Source organism: Prionailurus bengalensis, chromosome B4 (assembly GCF_016509475.1).
Source record: "Prionailurus bengalensis isolate Pbe53 chromosome B4, Fcat_Pben_1.1_paternal_pri, whole genome shotgun sequence".
Taxonomy (NCBI): domain Eukaryota; kingdom Metazoa; phylum Chordata; class Mammalia; order Carnivora; family Felidae; genus Prionailurus; species Prionailurus bengalensis.
Genome location: NC_057358.1, coordinates 5,252,951 through 5,269,328, shown reverse-complemented (window position 1 = coordinate 5,269,328; position 16,378 = coordinate 5,252,951). Strand labels below are relative to the sequence as shown.

The window sequence follows — 16,378 nt, the reverse complement described above, 5'->3', positions numbered from 1 at the left end:
AAACCCTGCCCACAAAATGGCAGAGAGCCACTGCAGACAACGGGACTGAAGGCAAACGTGGCTCAGCCACAGCAGCAGGACACGGACGACACACGTGGGAGACACCCCTGAAGTTCCAGCTTCTGGGGAACAGGGGACACTGCACTGCAGGGCATTAAAGGACCTCTTCTTCATAAGGACACTACTTTCAAGAGCACGATATGTAGCTGACTTTCTAACACATAGACACAGGTATAGAGGGTTATACAAAATAAGCAGATAGGAAAATATGTCCCAAATGAAAGAACAGGACAAAGTCACAGCAAGAGAGCTAAAGGAAACACAGATGAGCGATGTGTTTGATAAAGAATTTAAAGTAATTGATGGGGTTTTGCAGTGGTGGGGGGAGCGGTGGTTCGGAGCCAATGGCAAAGGAAGAATTCTTGACGATGTCTTTGGTGCAAAAAAAGGTGATTTTGTTAAAACACAGGGACAGGACTAATGGGCAGAAAGAGCTGCACTGGGGTTGTGAAGAGTGAGTGGTTATCTACTATGGAGTTGGGGAGGTAAAGTCAAGAGGAAGTTTCTTAAAGGGTTTTCCATATGCTAAAGACTCACGGATTACTGGAGCCCTAGCTATTGTCAAGGTTGTTTTTCCTTCAAGCAAAGCATTAACATTAAGACAGTAGGGAGTTCCTGGAAATTAGGCTATTGATAAGATATTTATAAACTGATGGAGATTATCAGTTTAATCAGTTGTTTTCTGTCCTTTGTTCTTGGGCAACCTCCACAGAGACTGAGGAATATCGCACCTGGGGTTGGGGGGTAGCGGTTTTTGGGGTGTCAGCTTGCCTTATGTTCCCTCATCAGTAATGATCATAAAGATACTCACTAAACTTGAGAAAAGAGTGGAGGACCTCAGTGAGACCCCTAACAAAGAGATTAAAAAGAACCAATCAGAAATAAAGAACACAATAACTGAAATTAGAAATATACTACAGGGGGAGCACCTGGGTGGCTCAGTTGGTTGAGCATCTGATTTCAGTTCAGGTCATGATCTTGCGGTTAGGGAGTTGGAACCCGGCATCAGGCTCTGTGCTGACAGCTCAGAGCCTGCAGCTTGCTTCATATTCTGTGTCTCCCCCTCCCTGCCCTTCCCCTGCTCACACTCTGTCAATCTCTCTCTCAAAAATAAATAAACATTAAAAAAAAAAAAGAAATATACTACAAGGAATAAATAGTAGACTAGTAGACTGGAAGCAGAAGAAAGGATCAGTGATCTGAAGGAAAAAGTAATGGAAAGCTAAAAAAAGCTGAACAGGAGAAAAAACAATAATAATAAATGAAAATAGATTAAGGGAACTCAGCAACACTATCAAGTGTAATAACATTCACATTATAGGTCCCACAAGGAGAAGAGAGAGAAAAGGAGACAATTTGTTTGAAGAAATAACTGCTGAAAACTTCCCAAATCTGGGGAAGGAAACAGAAACCCAGATCTGGGAGGCACAGAGAGCCCCCAACAAAATCCACCCAATGAGATCCACACCAAGACACAATATTTAAAGTGGCAAAAAGTAGTTGAAAAAGAATTTTAAAAGCATCAAGAGAAAACAGTTATCTACAAAGGAAACCCTATAAGGCTATCAGCAGATTTTTTTTAAAGTTTACTTATTTACTTTGAGAGAGAGAGAGAGCAAGCAAGAGAGGGGCAGAGAGAGAGGGAGAGAGAAGCTGTCAGCACAGAGCCCTCAATCCCAAGAACCTTGAGATCATGACCTAAGCCAAAATCAAGAGTTAGAAGCCTCACTGACTGAGCCACCCGGGAGCCCTATCAACAGATTCTTCAGCAGAACGTTGCAGGCCAGAAGGGAATAGCATGATACATTCAAAGTGCTAAAAGAAAAAACCCTGAAATCAAGAATCTTACTCAGCCATAAAAAAGAATAAAGTCTTGCCATTTGCGACAACATAGATGGATCTAAGGGGTATTATGCTAAGTGAAATAAATCAGAGAAAGACAAATATCATATGATTTCACTCATATGTGGAATTTAAGAAAACAAATGAACACAGAAAATAGAAGACAACCAAAAAACAGATCCTTTAATGATAGGGAATAAACTGATGGTTACCAGAGGGGAGGTAGGCAGGGAGATGGGTCAAATAGGTGAAGGGAATTAAGAGTACACTTATAATGATGTGTCACTGGTAACGTCTACAGTTGCTGAATCACTGTATCGTTCATCTGAAACTAATGTAACACTGTATGTTAACTGGAATTAAAAGCAAAATGTGATGTGCCTCTCTCCCACATCTGTGCTGAATGAAACTTTGAGAGAGAGCACCTGTCTTGCAACAGCAAGTTTCCACGCAGAAGCTTTTCTGTGAGCCTGGATCGCAGTGTGAAATCCCAGAGCAGGGTCTTAGGCAAACTGTGATAAACGTAGCTTGAATAAGAAACAAACTTGTGTTGTTACAAGCCACTAATAGGTAACGACTGTTTGCCACCGAAGCCCAACCTGCCTGATTCTGATTGATGCGCTACCATGCAGAGGTACATAGAAATTGTAGCTTTTGTTTATTTATTTTTTTTTTTGAGAGAGAGAGTGAGCAGGGGAGGGGCAGACAGAGGGGGACAGAGGATCCAAAGTGGGTTCTGTGCTCACAGCAGCGAGCCCAATGCAGGGCTCGAACTCACGAACTGCGAGACCATGACCTGAGCCGAAGTAGGTTGCTCAACCAACTGAGCCACCAGGTGCCCCGGTATTTAATCCATAATGAATCAGCCTCACCCACTAGTTGGCAGGAAAGTTAAAACAAAGTAAACAAAATATCCTATCCAATGTAAACAATTCCTGTGGGCAGTGTTCAGCCTCTTTTTAATAAAAATGCTCAGTGTCTCAAATATCCTCTCTCCGCTTCTTGCCCAAAGATGGTTTGCAGGCTCATTCAACTTCACAGCCATGGGAAAGAGTCAGGGTCCCCCAAATCCACCCTCTGCTTTCTCCAGACCCCCGTACTGATGGCCCGGCTGGAATTTTCAGCTGCAGCTGTGCCAGTCATGAATTGGGCCCCTAACTTTCTAGGTGTGACCCCCACCCCGGTATCTCCTCCCTGCGGACCTGGATTCACCTCTGTCCCGACAAGCTTCAGAGACCATTCGGGGGGGTCTGAGACCCACCTAAGCTGTCTAGGCCTCCCTCACGACACTCAGCCCGCTGGAAAGCTTCCCGGCCAGACTGTGACGAACTTCTGCGTCCCGACTGCAGAGTCTCTTTGCTCCTGAAACATGACAGCCTGGGTTGTGGCTGTGCCTCACGCTGGTGTGGGGACAGATCGAGAGGCACATCTTACATAAGCCCCAACTGAGAAGGCAGCCGGCCTTCTTTCCTCGGAATCCCCCACATCTGACCCCATCGTGACCTGCCTCCCTCTCTACCTACCTTTGCCTCACCAGGTCCTGGACAAGAAAGGGACAGACATCCCCCCTCGCCCAGTTCATGGTGTCTGCACTTCACATATAAAACTCTAAAAAGCAAAAAATAAAAAATAAAAAAATAAATAAAACTCTAAAAAGCTAGCCACCAAACTTAACAATATGCTAGACAGGGCATGGCTGGTAATTCTTTCTCAAGAACATAACCTGGCTAAAACCCTATTTAATCTTTCACTCCAAAATCCTTTTTGGGACAGTTTGTGAAGCACACAAGAAAAAGTGTTTCACACTGTTTTTACAATTTTTGTTTTACAAAAATTGATGTAACTTCCTGGTATTCCATGTCTGCATTTGTAAAGTGTAGGTATTCACTTCTTCGATGCCTGAATGAAATGTCTGTATGCAAAAAATTTAATGTCTTTGACATCTAGAAAGCACTCAATGAGTGGTGGTTATGAAAATTATCAACATTAGTGATGATAATAACAAATCAAGATCAGCTATTTATGGTGTGCATGGGTGGCTCAGTCAGTTAAGCATCATACTTCGGCTCACGTCATGATCTCATGGTTCATGGGTGTGAGCCCTGCATCAGGCTCTGTGCTGACAGCTCAGAGCCTGAAACCTGCTTCAGATTCTGTGTCTCCCTCTCTCTCTGCCCCTCCCCCATACACACTCTGTCTCTCTCTCAAAAATAAATAAAACATTAAAAAAATAAAAAAAAATTTTAAAGCTTGAATGCACTCCTACAATATAACTCAGAACTTTTATTCCTAGAATAATTCTAAGGGAAATTTATAAAAATATATATAAGTATATTCTCTGTCTATGAATTTATAGATATTTATCTATATAAATTCATAGAGACAAAAACATACATATGTATATACATATGTAATATATATAGACATGCATATGTAATTTATATAAAGATACATTATAAATATGCATACAATATATACATTTGTATGTATACATGTATAAATATATATATACACACAATACATACACACACACAGTGTTTTTACACAATGTTCATAGCAGCTTATTCATAATTACCAAAAACTGGGAACAACTCAATGTCCATCAATAGGAGAGAGAACAGATTGTATATACAATAATGGAATCCTACCCCCCCCCCGATAAAAAGAAACAAAACACTGATATACACAAGATAAACTTCAAAAAACACTATGCTGAGCAAAAGAAGCTAGACACAAAGGACCATACACTGTAGGATTATATTTAGATGATTTGAGAACAGGCAAACTAATGTATGATCAAGGAAATCAGAATGGTGTTGCAGGGATGGGGGTGTGTGTCAGAACTGACTGGGAAGGGACATCAGAGATCTTTCTGGAGTATTGAAAATTCCCTATGACTTGATAGAGGTTTGGGTGTGTGCGTTGCTCAAAATTCATTATATAAAGTATTTATCAGCTAAAAATGTTAATCCTATTTTGGATATCAGAAGATATCACCATTTTTCATTAAATCCAAGATGCTATCAATTGTAAGATTCATCATTATTTTATGTACCGGAAAGAAAGAGAAAGTTAGAAAGAAAGAAAGAGAGAGGGAGAGAGAGAGAGAGAGAGAGGAAGAAAGAAAGAAAGAAAGAAAGAAAGAAAGAAAGAAAGAAAAGAAAGAAAGAAAGAAAGAAAGAAAGAAAGAGAAAAGAGAAAGAAAGGAAGGAAGGAAGGAAGGAAGGAAGGAAGAAGGAAAGGGCATTACCACTAAAATTACAACACACTGTAGTCTATAAAATGCATCTGCTTTAGAAATGTGAAAAATGCGGGGCAAATGTATATTTTAGAATCAATGACTTTTGGTCACTTCATCTTTTCTTTGCATTTCTCCTATAACAATCTTAAACTCGCATCTCCCCACTCCCCATGAAACGTGGATACCCCGGGCCAACAAAGGTAAGCACTGTGGTCTCAGAAAGATGACAGAAAAACCCATTAATTATTTTCTCAGTCCTATTCCTGTCAAAAGGTGTATTGATCCATAGTTCTTAACTTGTCTAGGCTCAAAGTCTTAATGGTTAAGTGATGTGGGCTTTTCTTTCTTTCTTGTTTGCTTGCTTGCTTGGTTATTTTGTTAAAGAGGCAAGAACACACTTCAATCTTGACTTTAAGTCAAAATTGTTGTCCTCACTGCAAACTGAACTCCCTAATGATGACATTTAGATTCCTCTTGTGGAAATCTCTCTAATGGGTTTCCTTTCTGTGAGAAGTAAGGGAGATAGTTCATTGTCATAAATACCAAATGAAAGCTGTGCTGTCTAATTAACAATAGGTTTACAACCTACTGGAAATATGTATGACCCCCCGCCCCCCGCCAATGGAGTCCCAAACCCTTAAACCCTTCACTTCCTATTCTTCTCCCCCTCTCTGTTTGGCAGGTTTATTTTCCTGGCTTTGCAATGAGCAGGTGCCAAAGAACACAGGGAGCAAGAACTGAAAATCTCTGTGTCACTTCAGGGAAGGTACATTTGTCCCAGTCAGACTGCTTTGCTTTTTTATTTTTTTTAGACTTTTTTTTAAAGTTTTGTTTATTTTTGAGGGAGAGATTGAGAGAGAGAGAGAGAGAGAGAGAGAGAGAGAGAGAGAGAGAGAGCGCACCAGTGGGGAGGGACAAAGAGAGAGGGGGACAGAGGATCTGAATCGGGCTCCTTGCTGACAGTAGGAAGCCGGATGCAGGGGTCCAACTTACGAACCCTGAGATCATGACCGGAGGCAAAGTCAGAAGCTCAAAGGACTGAGCCACCCAGGTGCCCCCAGACTACTGTTTGCCTTACATGGGTACCTGCGACATCCAGGTAAGGCTGTAAGCTCTGTAGTATCAGCCAATGGGGAGCCAGAGGAGGGACTTGTGTGCTAGGAGCCAATGAGGAATAAGGGGAGGGGTTTGTGTGTTAGGAGCCAATGAGGAAGCAGGGGAGGGACTTGGGTGCTAGGAGATAAATTGTCTGCTGTAACTGCCTGGAGTGTGCAGACACCTGCTCTTGCAAGAATGTTGACTAAAGAAGCCTCACCTCACTGTGCTCTGAGTCTCCTCGTCCCTCCTTTGATTGGGTCGGTAGGCTTATTTCTCACACTGATATTGTTGCAGGATTCTTTACCTCAATACCTGGGGTTCATTGTCTCCCTGCTTGGAAGAATGAAGAGGTGGACACAGAATAAAGTGAGCAGCAGGCAAGAATTTTATTAGAGTATAAAATCAGAAAGTAAGAATAGTATGATGGCTCTCTTCACAGAGAAGGGACTATAGATAAGGGGCTTTGTTTCACAGGGTTCGGTCAGCCCCTCTCCTTCCCCTGTTCCTTCTCAGGTTCTACTGTTATTGGCTAGCTGACTCTAAATGCCTCATCATTCATTTTTGATTGGCTCATTTCCATTGTATCAGCGGTGGTCTAGGGCCATACCATCCTTGTGGGTCATGCCTTTTATTGTCTACTTATTTTTAGTCAGGTCCTTTATTTGTCAAATTCCTGAGGAAAACCTGAGGGGGAGTAAGTGGTGTCTGTCACATTCTTAACAGGACTTTATGCCTGGGGGACTTTGCTCCAGGTCAGATGTTCCCCAGAAGGAATGTTTTAAAATATGTGTTTTTCCCCATGCAGGGAACTTCAAGTCCTAGCCTCTCCCTTTCTGCCTGCTGAATCCTATCTTTCCCTATCATAATATTTTATGAAGAATTTGTGCATTGACTTGGTGAAAAACATGCTTCTCAATTTTCTTTTCTTGTAATGCTTTTGCTCATGTGGTATCAGGGTAATGGTAGAACTTTGTTGAAGCCATCAGTGCCTGGAGTTTTCTTTGTGGGAAGGTGTTTAACTAACTTCCTTTGATAAATGTAGGTATATTCAGGTTCTATATTTCTTCTTGGGGTGATTTTTGGCAGTTTCGGTCTTTCGTTGAATTTATTCATTTCATGTAAGTTACCAAATTGTTACTCTTAATATTTCTAATTATCCTTTCAATGTCTGTGGCATCTGTAGTGACATGTATTTTTTAATTCATATTATCAGTAATTTATCTATTTTGTCACTTAAAAAATCAGTCTGGCTATAGGTTTATCAACTTTACTCCTTGTTTTTAAAAACTACCTATTATTGTCCTTTATTTTCTCTATTGGTTTTCTGCTTCAATTTCAATGATTTGCTGATATCTTTATTATTTCCTTGATTCTGTTTACTTTTACTTTTATTTGCCCTATTCTTTCCTTCCTTTAAGTGGAAGTTGAGATAATCAAGTTGAGATTTTTCTTTCTCTTTTTTATTTAGTTTTTAAATATTTAGTTATTTTTGAGAGAGAGAGAGTGAGCAGGAGAGGCGCAGAGAGAGAGAGGAAGACACAGAATCTGAAGCAGGCTCCAGGCTGTCAGCACAGAGCCCGATGCAGGGCTTGAACCCACAAACCGTGAGATCACGACCGAGCTGAAGTCTGGTGCTTAACCGACTGAGCCACCCAGGCACCCCTCTTTCTTTCTCTTTAATACAGGCACTCTATATGATAAGTTTCCCTCCAAGCTCCACATTAGCTGCATCTCACACATTTTGAAATGCTGTATTTTCATATCACTTAGTTACACATTTCTATCTCATCTTGTGTCTTCTTCCTAGACCCATAGATCATTTGGAAATATTTTGAATTTCCAAATATTTCAGAATTTTCAGGTATCTTTCTGTTAACGATTTCCACTTAAATTATGTTGTGGTCAGAGACTATAGAGAGTATGGTATGAATCCTTTTACATTTATTGAGGTTAATAATAAAATCTTTTTTTTTTCCTGACCCAGAAAATGACCTATCTTGGTGGAATGTCCCACGTGCATTTGTAAAGCATGTGTATTATCCTTTTGTCAGATGGAGCATTCTATCAACATTGATTAGGTCTAGTTGGTTGGTAGTATTTTCAGCCTTCTGTGGTCTTAATATTGATTTTTTTTTTTGGTCTAATTGTTCTATCAGTTACTGAGATAGGAGAGAGGGACTGCACTCCAATCATTGTAGATTTATTTCTCCTTTCAGCTGCTAATGTGTTTTGAAGCTGTTATTAATTACTTTCACATTTAAGACTGCAGTGTCTTCTAGGGGTGCCTGGATGGCTCAGTCACTTAAGCATCAGCTTCGGCTCAGGTCATGATCTCACAGTTTGTGAGTTTGAGTCTTGTGTCAGGCTCTGTGCTGACAGCTCAGAGCCTGGAGCCTGCTTTGGATTCTGTGTCTCCCTCTCTCTCTGCTCCTCCCCAGCTCATGCTCTGTCTCTGTCTCTGTCTCTCTCTCAAACTTAAAAACATTTTTAAAAATATTTAAAAATTGTAGGACCCTTAAGAATTATGCTAAATCTACTCTGCCTATGATCTATAAATGTAACAACAAAACCTGGGTGACAGCACATCTGCTTACAACATGTTTGCTGAGTATTTTAAGCCCACTGTTGAGACCTACTGTTCAGAAAAAAGGAATCCTTTCAAAATATAACTGCTCATTGACAATGCACCTGGTCACCCAAGAGCTCCGATGGAAATGGACAATGAGATTAATGTTGTTCTCATGCTGCTGACACAACTCCCATGCTGCAGCCCATGGATCAAGGAGTCATTTCAACTGTCAAGTCTTATTATTTAAGGAATACATTCCATGAGGCTATCGCTGCCATTCGTCTGATGGATCTGGGCAAAGAAAATTGAAAACTTTCTGGAAAGGATTCACCATTCCAGATGCTATTAAGAACACTCATGATTCGTGGGAAGAGGTTGAAATATCAACACTCACAGGAGTTTGGGAGAGGTTGGTTCCAGCCCTAGTGGGTGACTGTGAGAGGCTCACGACCTCAGTGGAGGAAGTCACTGGAGATGAGGTGGAAAGAGAGAGAGGACTAGAATCAGAAGTGGAGCCTGAAGGTGGGACTGAATGGGAACAGTCACGTGATAATCGTGAGCAGGTTAGGAGTTGCTTCTCACGGAGGAGCAAAGAAAGTGGTTTCTGGATATAGAGTCTACTCCGGGTGAAGACGCTGCAAAGACTGTTGAAATGACAATGAAGTATTTAGAATATGACAGACACTCACTTGATAAAATGGTGGCAGGGTTTAAGAGGACTGACTCCAACTTTGAAAGAAGTTCTACCGTGGGTATGGGTAAAATGCTATCAAACAGCACTGCATGCTATGGAGAAATCCCTCGCGAAAGGAAGAGTCAATCAATGGGGCAAATTTCAGTGTTGTAATGAGTGCACCTGAGTTATGCAGTATAGCAACTGGGTGAGCAAGTAGACCAGCTAACGAGATGGTGATCAACAGCCACTCAGATATGACCTACAAATGGAATGATATAGGCCACTGGTAGAACCACATGTTGCCTCAAAGACCTAAATCATAAAATATTATAAATTGGGCTAGGTAGGTAACATGACTAGTCAGAATTTTTCCCCAAAATTGAACTCACCAGGTTAAATTAAGAAGTGACCATTACTATTTTTTTTTTTTGAGAGAGAGACTGAGTGGGGTGGGGGTGGGAGGGGAGGACAGAGGGAGAGAGAGAGGATCTCTCTCCCCCTTCTTTCTGCCTCTACTCCTGCTCTCTCTCAGCACAGAACCTGATGCGGGGCTCAGTCCCACGGCCCTGGGATCATGATCTGAACTGAAATCAAGAGTCAGAAAGTCAACTGACTGAGCCACCCAGGTTCCCCAGAAAGGACCAATATTAATAAGTTTTTATAGATAGACTCATCATAATAATCTTATATACCTTATAACCTTAAAATGTTCTTTCAATTGTATTATAAATTCAATTATTTATGAAGTTTGTGTATAACAATAACAGGCTTCCTTTTCTTTAAAAATACAGCATAATTGTATGTTTTTTAAGTGAAATATAATAAAATTTATTTTAAATCAGTAAGGGGTAATGAAGGTGTGGGGATAGGTGGAATCGTACATTAAAAATGATGAAAATAAAGAATATACTATATATTTTTTCTTCCATCAGGGACAGGAAAATACCATGGCTAATAAAAGGAAAATCTAGAAGGGGAAAAACCCAAGCCTATCTGAAACATAGTTTCCCTTTTCAGGTGTGTTGTTAAGATAACACTTAGTTGTTAGTAAGAGAAAAAAGAAAAATAACAATGACAAATAAGATAGACATTTACTATCTCTTTCAAATTCCAGTATGACTGCTGGGGCTCCCATCATCAGGTCCGCATCTCAGCTAGCAAGCAGGAGGAAGTGTGAAGAATGGCACATCCCCTCCTTTTATGGTTGTTCAAAATGAGTCACAAGATATAAAGCACTTCAGTTGTTGCAACTAAAACAACAAACAAAAAGTGTCTGTTGGTTTTGGAAAAGCGTGTAAAGAGAGTGTCTGGAACATAGAACTATCCTTTAGGTGTGCAACAATCTTGCCTAACTGAGCCTCTCAGTCTACCAGAATGTTAGATTTTAAATCTCTTATTGGTTAACCATTTTTGGAAACCTTTTCAGTTTAGAAGCCTATTTCAATTAGGTATATTATCAATTAAAAACAGCCACTTTATACTAGAAGTCTCCCTAATAACATGGTCAAAGTAAACTTTCACTGGAAAGCATATCTGTAAAACTGTATCACAACGGTTGGCTTTACATGTTTCAATTAAAGAAAAAATTACCCATGGGGTGGTCTGGGTGGCTCAGTCGGTTAAGCATCCGACTCTTCATTTGGGCTCAGGTCATGATCTCATGGTTTGTGAGTTCAAGCCCCACATGGGGCTCTGCACTGACAGCGCGGAGCCTGCTTGGTAATTTCTCTCCCTCTTCTTTCTGCCCCTACCCTGCTCCTGCTCTCTCTCTCTCTTTCACAATAAATTTCAAAAAAACTTAAAAAAAAGTAATCACCCATGAATTAAAAATTCTGTTTTAAAAACAAGATGTTTAATGTCCTCATGAGAATTTTTTAATTTAATTTTTAAAGCAGATAATTTGTACAATATGTTTCAAAAAATTTTTAAGAGATTAATATTCAAAAAATAGAAAGAACTTACAAAGCTTAATGTCAAAAAAACAACCTGATTAAAAAGTGGGCAGAAGACATGAACAGACATTTTTCGAAAGAAGACATGCAGATGGTTAACAGACACAAGACAGGATGCTCAACATCATGGATCATCAGGAAAATACAAATCAAAACTACAGTGAAATACCACCTCACACCCATCAGAATGGCTAAAATAAAAAAGACAAGAAATAAAAATGTTGGTGAGGATGTGGAGAAAAGGGAACCCCCGTGCACTGTTGGTGGGAATATGAATTGGAGCAGCCACTGTGGAAAACAGTATGGGGGTTCCAAAATAATTAAAACTAGAACTACAGAATTCCAGGATTCTACTCCCAGCTATCTATCCAAAGAAAATGAAAACACCAATTTGCAGAGATTTATGCACTCCTTTGTTCACAGCAGCATTATTTACAATAGCCAAGATCTATAAATAACCCAAGTGTTCTTCTGTAGTTGAATAAATTGTTGTCTATGTACATAATGGAATATTAGTCAGCCATAAAAAAGGAAAGAAATCTTCCCATTTGCAACAACATGAATGGGACCAGAGGGTATTATGCTAAGTGAAGTCAGACAAAGGCAGACAAAGACCGTATGATTTAACTTGTATGAGGAACCTAAAAAACAAAACAAGCAAATAAACAAAACAGAAACAGACTTAGATACAGGAAACAAACTGCTGGTTACCAGAGGGGAGGGGAGTGAAGTGATGAGAAAAATAGGTGAAGGGGATTGATTGATTGATTGGTACAAACTTCTGCTTGTAAAATAAATAAGTCATGAGGAGGTAGTGTACAACACAGGGAATATACTCACTATTGTGAAAACTTTATATGGTGACAGACAGGAACTAGACTTATCGTGGGGATCATTCTGTAATGTATAAAAATATCAAACCACTATGACATACACCTGAAACAAGTAGGATCTTGTATGTCAATTATGCTTCAAGGAAAAGAAGTAAAAATAAAGGTACACATTGAAACACCCCCCGTCATCCCCATCTCCCAACTATCCAGTTACCACCTCCATAGGGAAGAACATGCATGGGTCTCTTGTGTGCTTTTCCATTGAGTACTGAATATGTGTGCAATTACAAGCAAATATATTTTTATTTTCTCCATTCTAACACAAGAGGTAGTGTGCTATGCACAGCTTTGCATGTTGTTTGTGTATGTGTTTTGTTAATGCTGTATCTTGGAGATCTTTCACGTTAATAGGAGAGCAAAATCTTTTTATAACTTTATGGCATTGTCTTGTATGCATGTTATATAATCCATACAAACATTTCCCTATTGATGGACATTTGGATTATTTCCAATAGTCACAATTATTAAGATGTTTTTTTAACACACTGTTCATGACATAGCTCCAGAAATCATTTAGGGGAAGAGACAGAGAGAGAGAGAGAGAGAGAGAGAGAGAGAGAGAGAGAGAGAGATGACTCTAACTGTGACACTAAATAAAATAAAATAATTTTAGGTTCACAAATAGTTTATGTTTCAACTCAAATTTACAGATTTGAGTAAATTTGTTACATTTGTTACATGAGAAAATTTGTTACATTTAAGAAATGTAAATTTCTTACATTTGTCATTTGCAGATTTGTTACGTTTAAGAAATCACAATATCTAGGGGCGCCTGGGTGACTCAGTCGGTTAAGCATCCAACTGCAGCCTAGGTCAAGATCTCACTGTTCCCAAGTTCGAGCCCTGTGTTGAGCTCTGCGCTGACAGCTTGGAGCCTGGAGCCTGTTTCAGATTTTTTGTCTCCCTCTTTCTCTCTTCCCCTCCCCCACTCGTGCTCTCTCTCTCTCTCTCAAAAATAAAGAAACATTAAAAAATTTTTAAAAAGAAATTACAATATCTCTGAAATATCACACATTATAGACATTTTATTCTTAACAGGTTACGTCAAGAATTCTTTTGAAAAAGCTGATGGAAATTATGGGTCCTGTCTGCAAAAAAAGTGCACACACACACACACACACACACACACTTCTGCAAAATGTTCCAAGAGGTTTTGGGTTACCTATTGTGGTTGGTCATAGATCTAAGATTTAAAAATTCATGACTCAAACTCATTCCAGGAAATTACTATTCCTGATTTCTAGCATGGTGAAGGAAGAGAAAAATTTTAATAGCTGTCTGAGTAACAAGATTTCTATATACTAGATGTTGCAAAGCCTATGAATGGGCTTTGTCTTGCACAGTGTCTTGATTATTTTTTTCCCCCTAAAACAACAATCACTATTTGCAAACTGGAAGATTTCCCACGAGGACCTCTATTTTCAAAGTTTCTTCAAAAATGGAAAATCTGGTAGCACTACCCACCAACCTAGCTTTCTGGCTCTTATGGGCATTTGAGTTTGAGACTCCCGGATAAATCTTGGGTTTGCAATCTTTAAACCCTCAGGTTCTATCCCTTTCTTCCTTGGCTTTATCCTGAGTTATTGAGGGATGAATCAAAAAAGAAAGCCGAAAGCAGGAGGTTCTTTAAAAGTTGGCCTCTTCTTCCAAGTTCTCCTCAGCAGAAGATGAGATAAGGAGGGCTTGGGAGTGGAAGAAAAAGGGCAGACAATCTTCTGTAAAGAGGAAGAAAGAATCCCATGGTGAAGGACAAGTTGGGCTCCTCGGTGGACAAGGGTCAGTAGGGGGTACTCATGGTGCTGGGAGTGGAACGAGAAGCCGCTTCATCTTGGCCAGTTCACTTTATGAGTTTATCGTCTTAGTTGGGTGTGGTCTCGCTGTAGGAAGTGATAGAAGTGGGAACATTGGTTCCAGCTGTTGGAATTCACGCAGGGGGGAGTTTCTATCCTCACCATCTGTTTGTGGGGCCTCCTCCTTGGATCTTCTTGGTGCTCTGGCATCCTGCCTTGACAGATGGTTCCAGCTTCGTGTCACCGATAATTTAGCTGACAAGTTTCTCTACAGTCATCTTAGGTGGTTTATAAAGAATAACATATGCCCTCCGTGTGTGTTGCAGTTGTGGTAAGAAAAACAAGTCTGGGTCCATTAAGTATGGAAGCCACCGGTAAAAAACACAATAAGCAAAGAGATCGTTACAACACAATGTGATAAATACTATGCACAGAGAGGGGCTGACCCCGGATGGAGAAAGGGGGTCAAGGATTGTCTTCAGAAGGAGAGGCTTGAGCTGTATCTTAAAGGATAGGCAAACTACAGTAGATGTGGAGTAAAATATTCCCAGCAAAGGAAATAGCACAAAGGCTCAACATCCTTGCGACAAGAGGAACAACATGATACACTGTGTGAGGAAGATGAAGGGACCAGATCAGGAAGCTTCCGTTCATTACCACACTCAGGAGCTTGGATTTTACACTGAAGTCAGTGGAGAGCCACTGAAGGATAGGGAAGTGGCAAGGTTTATTTTGTTTTTTAAATTTAAAAAATTTTTTAATGTTTATTTAATTTTGAGAGAGAGAGAGAGAGAGAGAGAGAGAGAGAGAGAGAGAGAAAGAGTGTGAGCAGGGGAGGGGCAGAGAGAGAGGGAGACACAGAATCTGAAGCAGGTTCCAGGCTCTGAGCTGTCAGCACAGAGCCTGATGCGGGGCTGGAACTCACGACTATGAGATCATGACCTGAGCTCAAGTCAGACACTCAACTGACTGAGCCACTCAGGCGCAACCTTGGTTTTTAAAATGTTTAATGTTTATTTATTGATTGATTAATTTCCTTACTTGCTTATTATGTAGATGGCTGCAGGACCCCTCTCATTGCTTTCCTTCCTTCCACCCACCCCCCAGTCTATTCTTAACACAGGAACCACGGAGGTCCTTTAAAGAAATAAGTCCAAGTGCATTGCTCCTCTTAAACCCATACAGTGTCTGCCCATCTCACACCAGGTAAAAGCCAAAGTCCTTACAGCAGCCCCACGTAGTTGTGTTCCATGATACCTCTGATCTCCTCTCCTAGTACTCTCCCCTCCCTCACCTCATCCTGCGAGGCTCTGGAAGTCACCAAGCACACCACTTCTGCCTTAGGACTTCTGCATAGGCTGTCACTCTACCATTATCAACATGGCTAAATACCCTCACCTCCGTGTCTTGGTTCAAATGTCGTCTTCTCAATGAGAACATATTTAAATGTTTTTTTTTTTAATTTATTTTTGAGACATAGAGCATGAGCAGGGGAGGGGCAGAGAGAGAGGGAGACACAGAATCCGAAGCAGACTCCAGGCTCCGAGCTGTCAGCACAGAGCCCGATGTGGGGCTCGAACTCATGGACTGTGAGATCATGACCCGAGCTGAAGTCAGACTCTTAACTGACTGAGCCACCCAGGCACCCCTCAGTGAGAACATATTTAAAGCTGTACCTTCCCCATAAAACATTCTTTTTTTAATTTTTTTTTTACATTTGTTTATTTTTGAGAGACAGAGAGAGACAGAGCACAAGCAGGGGATGGGCAGAGAGAGAAGGAGACACAGAATGTGAAGCAGCTCCAGGCTCTGAGCTGTCAGTACAGAGCCCGACACGGGGCTCGAACTCACAAACTGTGAGATCATGACCTGAGCCGAAGTCAGATGCTCAACCGACAGAGCCACCCAGGCGCACCCCCCCCCCCCCGCCCATAAAACATTCTTGATCCACCTTACCATATTCTTCTTTTCTTCTATGTAGTATTTTACAATGTCTTCTATAATTTCCTTATTGATTCAAAATAATCTATCTTTACTAATGTACAACCAAGTGTTCTGCATAGTTATGAGCAATCACTTTTTCTTAAAAGTGCTCTTTTAGGGGCGCCTGGGTGGCGCAGTCGGTTAAGCGTCCGACTTCAGCCAGGTCACGATCTCGCGGTCTGTGAGTTCGAGCCCCGCGTCAGGCTCTGGGCTGATGGCTCAGAGCCTGGAGCCTGTTTCCGATTCTGTGTCTCCCTCTCTCTCTGCCCCTCCC

General features: G+C 40.8%; 1 protein-coding gene across 1 annotated transcript in view; it reads right to left on the bottom strand.

Annotated features, from left to right (window-relative positions):
• The window catches only part of FBH1 (F-box DNA helicase 1), a 168,995-nt gene that overhangs the window by 18,733 nt on the left and 133,884 nt on the right, over positions 1 to 16,378 (bottom strand). Inside the window, exon 23 of the transcript XR_006294384.1 lies at positions 10,582 to 10,736. The gene's annotated coding sequence lies outside the window, so the exon portion shown is untranslated. The remainder of the gene's footprint in view (positions 1 to 10,581; positions 10,737 to 16,378) is intronic.